Consider the following 12,425-nt stretch of genomic DNA (forward strand, 5'->3'; position numbering starts at 1 on the left):
CTACCCCGCCAAACAATATCAACCCTACAGAAAAATTCCTTTCAAGAGAAACAAAAACTTTATTCACATGCTTGCATCCAGGACAACAGCTCTAAGACATTACCAGCACAGAATAGGCCCACAGAATCAAACTACTCTAGACTAACCCACCATGCAAAGGACACTTAGCACATCCTACACTGCCCCACACTATCCCTAGACAACACAGTATTTCTTCCCTGAGTAACCTATGAGCCTGTCCAGTGGCCATTGTGGGATACCTGGTAGCTGTGGGTGTCCAGTATGAGAGACCTGGGGTATCTGATTGAAAAAAAGAAAGAAATATTGACAATTTTCTTAGCCTTAGGATAAATCAAACAGAGTTTTTCAGACTTGTGGTTTATTTTGTACAAACAAGTTCATCCTGTACAAATACAAGAAATTGAGAAATACTTTCACCCAAAATTTCCTATCACTTCAAGACAACCACTGGGCAGTGGGATAAAGGAAACTTTTCTTAAAAGCAGCATTCAGCTCTGGTCAATTCTGTAACACTTTCAACGGCTAATGTTGAAGCCAGTGTACAGCCTTCACCTGACTCATTAGTTTTAGTGACCTACATCCTTTCCATGCCACACAAGTTACACCTGCAGACTACCCATTTGACTGGAGGAAACATCCTTGATGCTTATTACTGTTCATCTTTAAAGGCCTTTTTTAAAGGCTCACTTTTAAAGATCATGGCTACTCCAGATGAAACCATAGGTTTTGCAAATGCATCTCACATTACATTGTTTTGTTCTCCAACTAATACCTCCAGTAGGGGGTGTATGGCCCTTCACTTTGACCTCTGCTTTCACCTTCAGATTATGCAACTTTGTGGGGTAACATGACCTAGTCCTGATAATGAACCTCTGCTCCTTTCTGACCTTCTCTTCAATAGTGGTTATACTGCCAGACTGCCTTAAGAGATTACTAAACCTATATAACCCATCTATGAAAAGATCTGTCATCTGCATGAACCCTTACATGAACTTTCAGAATAGAAGCTGCAGAAATGAGGAATTTAAAAGGTATCTGACAAAAATGTTCACCTATGTGTTCTCATAGGAATTCTAATAAACGAAGGACATAAAGCCTCATACAGATTGCAATTGTGTTGAAAATGAGCACTGAGAGTAGTCAACCTAGTAAACAAAACTAGTTTAGAATTAGTTTCTCATCTGTGTGGATTCTTATACAATTCTTCAGTACATGATAGAGCAAATGCTGTATCACAGAGTCTACATTTACAAGACCTCACCAGAACGGGTCCACATAGGAGCATTCAGTGTACGTGAACTAGCAAAAAGAGCCTCACAAAGTCTACAAACATGAGGGCTTTCACCTGAGTGATCCCTCATATGAACAGAGCAGATGACCTAGCAAATGAAGCTACTAAATGTCTACATTCATGAGGATTCCCACCTCCATGAGTTATTGTGTCTGTATTTTCCATCGAAAAGACTCACATAGTAAAGCCTCACTTGGACAATACTTATAAGGCTTATTACCTGCATGACTTCCTAAATGAACAATCAGATCACATGGGCTAGCAAAAGAAGCCTTACATCACCAGCATGAATTCTAAAATGAGCATTAAGATCACTTGTCTTATCAAATGATGCTTCACAAAGACAGCACTTGTGAACTTTCTCTCCTGTATGAGTCCTCATATGAGTACTCAAAGTAAAAGATCTGGCAAACGAAATCCCACAAATTCTACATTTGTGAGGCTTTTCGCCCGTGTGGGTTTTTACGTGATCTTTTAACTGATGCGACTGATTGAACGAAGCACTACACATACTACATTTGTGAGGCTTCTCTCCTGTGTGAATTCGAACGTGTTCCTTCAGATGCGAGGGACTCGAAAATGACGACTCGCAATATTTACATTTGTGAGGTTTCTCGCCTGTGTGTGTCCTCATGTGTACCTTTCGATTTGACGAACGAGAAAAAGTTGCTCCACAAATACTGCATTCGTACGGCTTTTCGCCTGTGTGAGACCGAATGTGAGCTTCCAGTGCTGAAGGGGAACGAAAAAGACCCTCACAAATCAGGCATCTGTAACGTTTCACACACGGTTTTCTTTTGTATTGAACCTTTGATGGAGGAGGACCAGCATCATCTGTACTGTTTCCAGGTATCATCATTTTCTGCAATGCTTCTATCTTCTTAGCATTCCCACTCACGTCTTTTTCTTGTTCATTTAATGAATTTGACATTCTTGTATACCTTGTTACACCTTTGGAAATGAAAAGAAAAAATAATCAAGTAAACAGTTGTTATTCCCCTTAGTTTAGAAAGAGAACTTAAAAAAAAAATCTAGCTACAAACACAATCATTATATAAACCATTAAAATATATCTTGCTATGAGAACTTGTTCTAAGTTCTACACTCGTTAGCTATAATTTTATGACTATTTGAAATATATGTTGTAACTCTCAGCAATTTTTAACTACACCTACACACAAGACAAAAACAATTTGGAAAAGAACACACATCTTTCATATAAGAAAATATACCACCAGAGCAACCAACATCTCATAGATTCATCTTGCCCCTTTCCAATATCTCAAGAATGTTGTAGAAAAGTACCCTGAAAATACTCAAACCATACATACCACCATCCAGCTAGCATGATTTCAAGAAGGACTACTCATATTCTATCAACACAGAGCTTACAAACCTTTCACAGCAAATATGAGAAAATGAATAGAAATGCCACTAGACAGAATAAGGCTTCTGATGCATAGCAGTTAGAAGGCATACATACATATACCAAAAGCTTCTTTCCCCCTCACACAGGAGGTAGCCAAAAGACAAAGGCATAGAAACCACTCCCACCCATTCCATCCCCTACATACTCCACTTCCCTCTACCCTCTCTCTTATCTTGGCACCTCCAAATGACGGGATGACCTGTCATCCAGGAGTTAGAAGGCACATACTATAAATATTGCTGAAAGTGAGTCACAACAGTGACAAAAAGTGATCAACAAATTGAATGCAGTATAGTTGTCAGAGTTGTGTGAATGATAACAGTGGGGATGACATGTTCTAAGTTTTCAGAGTGGTGTTAGTATAGGCATATAGTACTGTATCTAGAGGAAGTGCCATTTGATGATGATGATATTTAAATGCTGGATGGTGACTCAACTGCAGGAAGACACGTATGATTTTGGATGTCTTGATGTTTTTCTCCATGGGGATACTTGGTTTATCTTGCAATTCTATTCAGTACTCTGTGTGAATACCATAAAAGGGGTAACTTTACAATTGCCTTAGTAAATGGTATACAAATTACCTACTTCTGAAAATTGTACTATTACAATTTTCTGCCCACTGCTAGGAAGGAAATATATATTTTTTTATCACAACTCTCATGTCAAGGTCAAATGGCCTACTACCACTGCTAAGATAAAAGCTGTTCTTAACCCCTTCAACATAGTGACATTACAAATTGTATTCTGGCCAAGGGTATTATCTTATATATCTCAGGGACAGAGTATGGATTCAAGAAATCTTATTCAATTGAGACCTTTAGGACTGAACCCATCCCTGCTACATAAAAGTATCCTTTGGAATAAATTATGCTTTTCTAAAAAAAAAAATTGTTGTTCTAGTTAACAAATTCAGTATGAGTCATACTATCATAATTCATAGCTCTTGATTACTGTAATCCTTCACTGTCCATTGTGATACATAGGGAAGTTTGATTAACACCAAACTTTTTTTTTCTTTTATATATATACATACATACAGTATATATATATATATATATATATATATATATATATATATATATACATACATACAGTATATATATATTTATATATATATATATATATATATATATATACATACATACAGTATATATATATATATGTATATATATATATATATATATATATATACACATACTAGTTCCAAGTTTTTGAGTTTATTCCTGACCGCTTTTGCTCTATGCTTCTTCAGAGCATAGAGTGAAACCGGTCAGGAATAAACTAAAAAACTAGGAACTAGACCCATGACTTCTTTTTCTACCTTCATCAACTTGTCACAATGTCCCAACATATACACATACATACACACATTAGAGAAAGCCCCAGTCTGTGCAGGTTGTATTTGCATATCATCATCAATACCAATCCTTTTATCCTTGGGAACAATATTGTACCAAAGAGGCAGTAAAGGACATTTAAGGAAAGCAGCGAACAGGAAGAATAACAGAGGTTATAAATAGTCAGCAGTCTTCTAAATGTAAAGGATTTAGTATAACACAACACTGATGGGGTTATACGTCTAACATCCCTCTCCTACTCAGGTGACATGAGACTGTCCACAAGGATACAAACACTGGTGAACTACAACCCATAGCAACAGTTCTCTGCAAAGCCAAACACTATATTTCTGATCACACCTAATATTTCTACCTTAATTTTACTCTGGTAATTGTTGTACTCACCAGTTTGGACTATAGTAACAAGATATTTTCAATTGCAGACTTTTTTTTTTTTTTACAATTCACACTCCAGGCAGATCACAGGAATAATGGAGCTGGGGATGCATTAGTTTCCACTGAAAGTAAAGGAATACACACATTTTCTTGAAATAGTAATACCAACTTTTCATATATATATTTCTTTTCAAAATACAGTATTTGTACTTTGTGCCAAGATACTGGAATTACAAAACAAAGTGATAGATGTAAGTTTATCACTTAAGTGTGGAGTAAATATGGAGTCATGATAACTTTGAATTGTGGGAGTGTTGGGGTACTACATTAAAAGGTGTGTATGATGTGAAAGGGTTACAGTTTGAGAAAATGAAGTTTATCTTTTGAAGGAAAGTGAGAAAAAAAAAGAGAAGGGTATTGGAGATGATTCCTCAAAAACAAGCTGTGATGAAATTGTTTGAGAAGGAAGAAATAAGAGGAAGAGGTAGGTGTAAGACTGAACAAGTAGGGCATTCATGAAGAATGTGTGATATGGTAAAAAAAAAAAAGTACTACAAGGCCAAGAAGGGAGTTGTCATCAGACATGAGAAAACCATGGGCAAGATGGGAATGTCCTATTTTCAAACATATCAATCCAATCTCAATTTGCAAGTTATGCTGGTGTGGAAAGTGCTGTGGGCAAACATGAGGTATGATGGGCTTTCAGTAGCTCATAAAGTGTTCTTCCCAATATTTTTGTCACAAGCTTTGCAAAGGACATCAGAAAAAGGGGTTGAAGTCTAATATTGACAGAAAAAATGGAAGGATCAAATGGAGTTGATGCTGCATTCCAAATTGCCTTGTCAGCTCATTAATTTCTGAGAATACTGGCATGAGATAACATCCAGGAAAAGAACAATAATTTGAAGAGGAAATTTGAATGAGCCATGAATGGATATCAAAGCTAAATGAGATTATTATGAAGGAGTAAGGTTACCAGAAAAGAAGGTAAAAAATCATGGGAACAGCAGTTCAGCAGTAAAAACTATGGCAAAGGAGGGAAGAAGTCCCGATACTGTGACTGAAGGAGATACAGCTGTATAACCTACTCTGTGGTCAGAGCAGAGGCCATCAATGGAAATGTTGGCAAAGAATGAGAGGATAAATGGAAAAGAAATTCATGGGGATAATTTTAGTTGGTATTTGGTTTCTCAATAATATGGCTAAAGCAATGTAAGGGTGCAGAAGTAGGAGCAACTATGGAGCCGTGGAAGGAATTGAGACTAGAAGGACAATGCCAGTTATATTTAGGGAGGATAGTAAATCTGCCATCCTCATCACAAATAGACAGGCACAGTGTAAACAACAGTCAAAATTTTGAAGGGTTAAAGGACCAAAGAAAGCACAAGAATATTGGGGGAGCTTTTGATGCAAAAAAGATATTTCGGTGATTTAAAAAGCAATATATGTTTACAGTGAGGTGCAGTATCTGCTTCCTGCATAGAAACCTACATCTGAGATATTACAGAAAGTATCAATATTGAGGTGAAAGCTGAGAGAGCATATGGGGTCAAGCATTTGAGGGGATGTGGGTGGCTACCTCCCTTGTAAGGGGGAAAAAGCCTTTAGTATATGTATGTATGTAAACATTTGATCCCTTGGGCCTTCCTCAGTTGAAACATGGCAGTTGTTGGCAAATGTGGTGTAATTTATTGTTTCTGGATTCTGTTTGCCCCAAGATATCTATAGTGCAGCAACCAGCAAGGAAGCCAGATTGGGAGGAGGATGCGAGGGCATGGTTGCCAGGAGTCAGAAAGAAACTTTTTTTTCTTCTAAGTTTACACTGTCATTTTGTGAGTGATTGGGTGACAATTATTCAGGGAAGTACTGTTTTTTCCTGGTTTGGGGAAAGGGATTCACTGACTGGAAACCTACAGTTCCAAAGTGGCTGGAAATGGTCCTTAGGCCCTCCTACAGATCTCTTTGGGAAGAAACTTTGGACTGTCCTCTGTGTTGCATTATTGTGGAAATGTTTTTGTTTTGTGGATTATGACAGTATATTTGAATAACAAGGGAAGAGAAGTGTTTAAACAAGAAATGCAACAAGACTGTGAGCTACACATAATCAAACACATTTACTGCTATTTAAAGGAATCTGCTCTTTTCTAGCAATTTTTTTCACAATAGTCCATTTTTTTTTTCCGTCAAATTTAAGTTTGTTCAATCAAGCTTGTATACCTGACCCCAAACATTCATGGGTTCCACATTTGCAATTCATATATTTTTCTAAAGGTTACCAGTATTTTGTTTTGAATAGGGTGTTTTTTATTTTTTTTATTATTATTTTGGCTGTTTAGATGTGCTGAAATAGATTTGGTGCTCTCTGCTGGTTATTTCTTTGTGTATAGGTTGGGGGGGTTCAGAAATTATTCTGTCCCCTAACCCCCACCAATATCAAGGGCTAGGTTTACATAATTTCTTATCAATATTTGCGATTTCTCCATAATCATAAATTTGAAGGAAATGTTTACTGTTTGTCCAAAATCATATACTTTAATTTTCTTTCCCATTATTAACTTGATGGTACAAAGTAATAAAGGTCTTTCCTGTATTATTTCCAACATAACTATTTGGTTTGCAAGAAAAATGCAATATGTTTTGGCAGGCTGCTATTTCCACCTACAAATTCTACTGTCCAGTATATAAAGATTTTCATTTATCAAGTAATACTGATTATTACAAAACCACATATTAATCAAAATGGCATGTTTCAAGGTCCTATGTGCCTATAAGGTTACTATCATCTTAGCAAATATTCTTTTACCTTTTTGCCCTCCAATTGGTGACCACTTCCAATCTGCCCTTTCTATCAAATGCATCATATTTTGCCATAAACAATGCAGATATCATAATCTTTTTTCAATGACTCTTTAATAAAAATAATTTCCTTAGAAAATAGATCTCATTGACAAAAAAAAAGAAAGAACTATAAGAAGTGTCACATACAGGCCACCAAAATTTGTAAGCAAGTCTACAGGCACATAATCCTGGAATTTTTTCACAACCTAAGCAACTGCACTGGTAAACTTACACATACTAAACTCCTTTGTCCTATAACACAATATAAACTGTATAAGGGATTTGTGGGAAAACACTGTTTCAGCTACAGTGTTCCTCAGAGACAGGACTGCTCAGCCAGACAGTCCAGGAAACAATAACAACAACAATTTTGTCCTAGGAGGTTAAAAGACAACCAAAATAAGGCATATATTTATGGAAAAACGGTAACCTTACAGGCATATTTCTAATTCCTCAACTGTCCGACAAACATCTCCAGGCCACTATTAATTTATGACAAATGGCAACCAACTCCAGGACACTATTAATTTACGACAAATGGCAACCAACTCCAGGACACTATTAATTTACGACAAATGGCAACCAATTCCAATAATGAACTGCTCTCCATACTGACCTTTTATATGAAATGTTCATCACATATGAATATTATATATAAACTTTGTAATGACATGATGCTTTGTGTCATCATTATTTTGAAAGGGTTCAGTAGAGTACCCTGCCGATGAGGTACTTAGTTTTACTTAGGCATGATTGCTGTAAACACTCAGGAGTATCCCAAGTATTAATTCAAATGGGATGGTCACCAAGACTGAATTTCACATGGTCATCATTGTTTATTGAAGGCAATGGGGAAATCTTGATTGGAAGTCATATATTCTCCACACCCTGTTGACTACTAGTTTGTTTTGTAATGGCCACCAACTGGTAACATTACTGTTCTTGAAGAAATCTTTAGAATTAGTGCTAGAGATTCATCTCAATGAACCCATAGGTAGAGTAAGAGTTTTATTCTTACTGACACCAGGTGATTTCGTTACCTTGGAGACAACATATTCAGCAGATTGTGTGAGCATAATTCAACATGATATGTTTCTGTCAAGTCTTCTTCTAAGCTGATGAAATTGGTTAAATTGTACAATTGCAAACATGAATTCCTCATTCATCTCTAACACCTCTGTTGTAATTACGTCCGTGAAATATAAACAACCTCAGTTTTGCTGTACACATACCTTTTGTATACAATATACCTCTGACGGTTGGTTTCTTGATAGTTTTATATATTCAACACCACATATGTCAATATATTAGTGCACATATGCATCTATCGTTCGGTAAAAGGATTTTGTCTTGACTGTAAACAAACGCTTGAAAGCTGATCGTATTTTTGTTATTCTTTTTTTTACTAGGTCAAAGGTCACTAAGTATTTAATTGTTAGCAGCCTGTTTTATTTCCAGATTCAGAAACATAATTTTTATTTACTAAGTTTGTAAACCTATTTAAAGGTTGTTTAAAAGGTGAATTTATGGCACGATGTATCCTTTCCATCCTTACAAACAAAACTTGATGTAAACAAATGTGTGTACTCGTAATTTATTGAAATGTGAATTAACTTTATTAGTAGTACTTATTCCTCTCAAATTGATTAAGCATAATATTTCACAAGTTAATGAATGAATTTTAAGCGCTACAACTTTATGAAAAATAATAAAATGTAATATCCCCAAAATCTAAAAAAAAATTGTCAGTTGTAGAAAGTGTTATTTACCGCAAAAAATAAGTAACGGGAACGAGTAAGAGTTTAAATAGACCACCAATAAATTAGTCAATGTAAGATGAACAAAGTATGAAAGCAAAAGAAAAGAATGCGAAAGTTGGTTACTTACACTTCGTCAACTGACAAATCAGCAGATTCGTGGATAAAACATACAATTGACAATCGTGAAAGTAGTTGTTTCTGTATGGACGAGACGATGGTAAATCTTACAAGGCCTCAACAAAGTCAGATTATGAACCCGTGGATCCCCGCACAAAATTAAGGCTCTCAAAAATTGAGAAAAATGCGAGCAGTGCCCAAAATTAGTTCCCACCCTTACAAAATAGAAATAGTGTAACTATCACAATTGTAAAAGAGCTTATATTAATAGCAGTGTTTAGGTCGTTAATGGTAGACGAAATCGATGAAAAAAAAAATTTGGTTTGGGACTGGAAAGCTCCAAGAGGTCATGTGAACAATTGTAAAAGAATACATGTATGAATTATCCCGGTATTTTTTTGTTCTAAAATACATCATGTGGAATTAATCCGAGCTAAATCAACATGCAAATTGTAAAATATGGTAAAAGACTACAATCACAAATCACCCAACAGAAAATGCATAGCTGAGATAGATCACCTTTGCCTGATGAACTTTGACTGTTGAGGAACTACTAGAAATCGCAGAGAAATGCAAGACTCGAACACACCTCTATGATACTGCAACGTCTCTGAATATACCACCAGTGTATGTCGTTACTGGCCCTGGCAAATAGGTGTGTATGCAAGCCGACGGCGTCCAAGAATAATTTTAGAGAAGAGCGATTCGCTACTTAGATGAATCACCCATACACAACTTTCACGATATGAAAATTATATATTAAGACGTCTTTTGGTGCACAGTGAGGGCAATACACAGAGTGAAGAAAAGAGGGCATTGTAACTGATGAGAACTGGATTCCTACGAGTTAGGATTGCAAACGATTGGAACGTTTTACCAGACTGGTGATCATGGTGAAATACAGTAGAGTGGTTTATTCTATTGATTCTTTTTATTTATTAGTACGGTCAAGTACAGCAAAAGGAAATTGCGAGAATAATTCTGTAATTTATTTATATTGTCCTAGTATACATATTGTAAACCACGGCTCGTGATTTCGGAAACGACATAGAAATTTTGTCATGTTTTTCCCAATGCAATGTGGTAAAACAAAGAGATATACTGCACATCACGTCTAGAAATTCTATTCCAAGACGCGCAAGAAATAATAAGAGATGGGAGCCTAAGACAAGTTCCTTAAGTTCTCATGCAATTGAAATACCTAATTTCACATTTGTTTCGGGACAAACATCCACACCCATTTCGTCTAAAGATGCCTAATACCTCTTCTAACTAATTCTTTGCTAATTCCCTTCTCTGGTACATTATCCTTCTTTTGCACACCTCTTTAAATGGTTCGAACGTAGAATCTCAACTTAGTAAACCCCGACAACATTATAAATAATTTAGCACATTAGACGAACACATGACAAAACCCCAACGGACTAAATCCCAATCTGCTTAGCAGAAAACCCAATAGGAAAACTGGGAGAGGGCATGACCTAACCTAACCTACCGATTGGGGTTTTGTACGTTCACCCATTAGACATGACATGCATTCACTCACTCCATCTGCAAACAACATGAGAGGTACAGTATCTTTTCTCTGACCATTACACAATGCAGTCACCATATAACTAAATGGCAAAATCAACATTGCACGCAAATAAAACACAGAATATCGAGCTGAAACAAGAACTTTGTGAATTCTGACGTGACCAGTACCCATTCAGAGATAAAGCCAAAGAACACATGGCAGTTTTCAAGTTAAAGTGAAGACAGATTCCAAGATGTCATTGAGATTAACTAAAATTATGTAGAGGTGAATATCTCAACAAAACAGAAAAGTAATAAAGGACAAACCAAGCAGAACAAGAAAAGAAAGGCACTGTTTAAATTAAAACATCAATCCCATGCTAATAAAAAGACCTGATATCCAGAGGAATCGTTGAAGATAACAACCAAACAGTGCGGATATACATTCTCTATCATTGTCTTTGCTCATTCAAATGTTTTGTCATATTTACAAGCATTTTCATCTGGTATTGAAGTACACTTATTCTGACTGCTGCGACACATTATTCACACCTATACTAATGTCGACATTTCACTAGTGATTTTCGGTCGTTGAGATGTTTATCGAGAAAACATTCTCGTTCCCAAAAATGATGGTGAAAAACCTTTTACAATATTTTCTATAGTTATTTCACTTCACTTAGACTCACACGAGTTACAATTGCTTCATTAGGGGTACTTTTGATAAACTCTGTATAGAAAATCATACGGAATAAATTTCTATGCAAAATGTTGTACAAATTAGTTACTAGCGTATTTATAATTCATCAGTAATTATATATATAATTATAATGATATGATAACATTTTAATCATATTCACATAATAAAAATTAAAATGCATTCTCCAATAACTAATGGGAATACGTGTTAATATTTTGGGGGTGACTTTAATTTAGTTTTGTTAGATTCTTTAGATATTCTTCATTTTGTACAATTATATTTGTATATAAATATTCTTTGTATATCATTTCATATATGCAATGTGTTTAAAATAATTTAACAAAAATATATTGTAGTATTTATCTACATAAAAAATTCACACTGTATTACTACTGTATAAATATAACGACAATAATGAATGGATGCAATATCTTCAGGGAGAGACTATTCCTTACTGTATCTTAGAAAAACTGGTTTTTTTAGGGGGGGAGGTGCCATCAAAACGCCTATTTTCTAAGATACAGTAAGGAATAGTCTCTCCCTGAAGATATTGCATCCATTCATTATTGTATCTTAGAAAACAAGTTTTCGCAAATAAAATTTCCACCTTATGTATTTTGTAATAAATGATAAACGATAGCATAGCTACGTTATCATTCCACGTCCCTCTCAACATTTTAACCAAGAGTCAAGACCTAGCTTTACACACATAGACACATAGAAGACTTTCTAGAAGTGGCTCCAGATCCACATTTGCACTTTGTGGTAGCTTGTGGTGGATCTTTGCTTTATAATCATATTTTAGTTCTTGGTTTTGCCAGAATTTGTCAAGTCTACCCTCATATTGGTTGACTGATTTTGCTGCAATCAACCATTTAGGCAGCTGATTCCAATTATTGACAACCCTACACGGGAAAGTATATTTTCTTACATCCAGCCGTGACCTTGTCTTGAATAATTTCAGTGAGTTTCCCCTGCTTGTGTTCTCTTCCCTAAGCTTCAACATGCCTTGAGTGCA

At 35.7% G+C, this 12,425-nt stretch overlaps 1 long non-coding RNA gene across 1 annotated transcript; it reads right to left on the reverse strand.

The window, feature by feature from the left end:
* Positions 1–370: 370 nt before the first annotated feature.
* LOC143027112 (uncharacterized) lies at positions 371–8,878 on the reverse strand. Its single transcript, XR_012966569.1, has 3 exons — positions 8,548–8,878; positions 4,487–4,599; positions 371–2,263 (listed from the first exon to the last, which is right to left on the reverse strand). It is a non-coding gene; the product is annotated as an uncharacterized LOC143027112 (long non-coding RNA).
* Positions 8,879–12,425: the final 3,547 nt, after the last annotated feature.

The sequence above is a fragment of the Oratosquilla oratoria genome, chromosome 7, assembly GCF_046742065.1.
Source record: "Oratosquilla oratoria isolate Oo_2021 chromosome 7, ASM4674206v1, whole genome shotgun sequence".
In the NCBI taxonomy this organism is placed as follows: Eukaryota; Metazoa; Arthropoda; class Malacostraca; order Stomatopoda; family Squillidae; genus Oratosquilla; species Oratosquilla oratoria.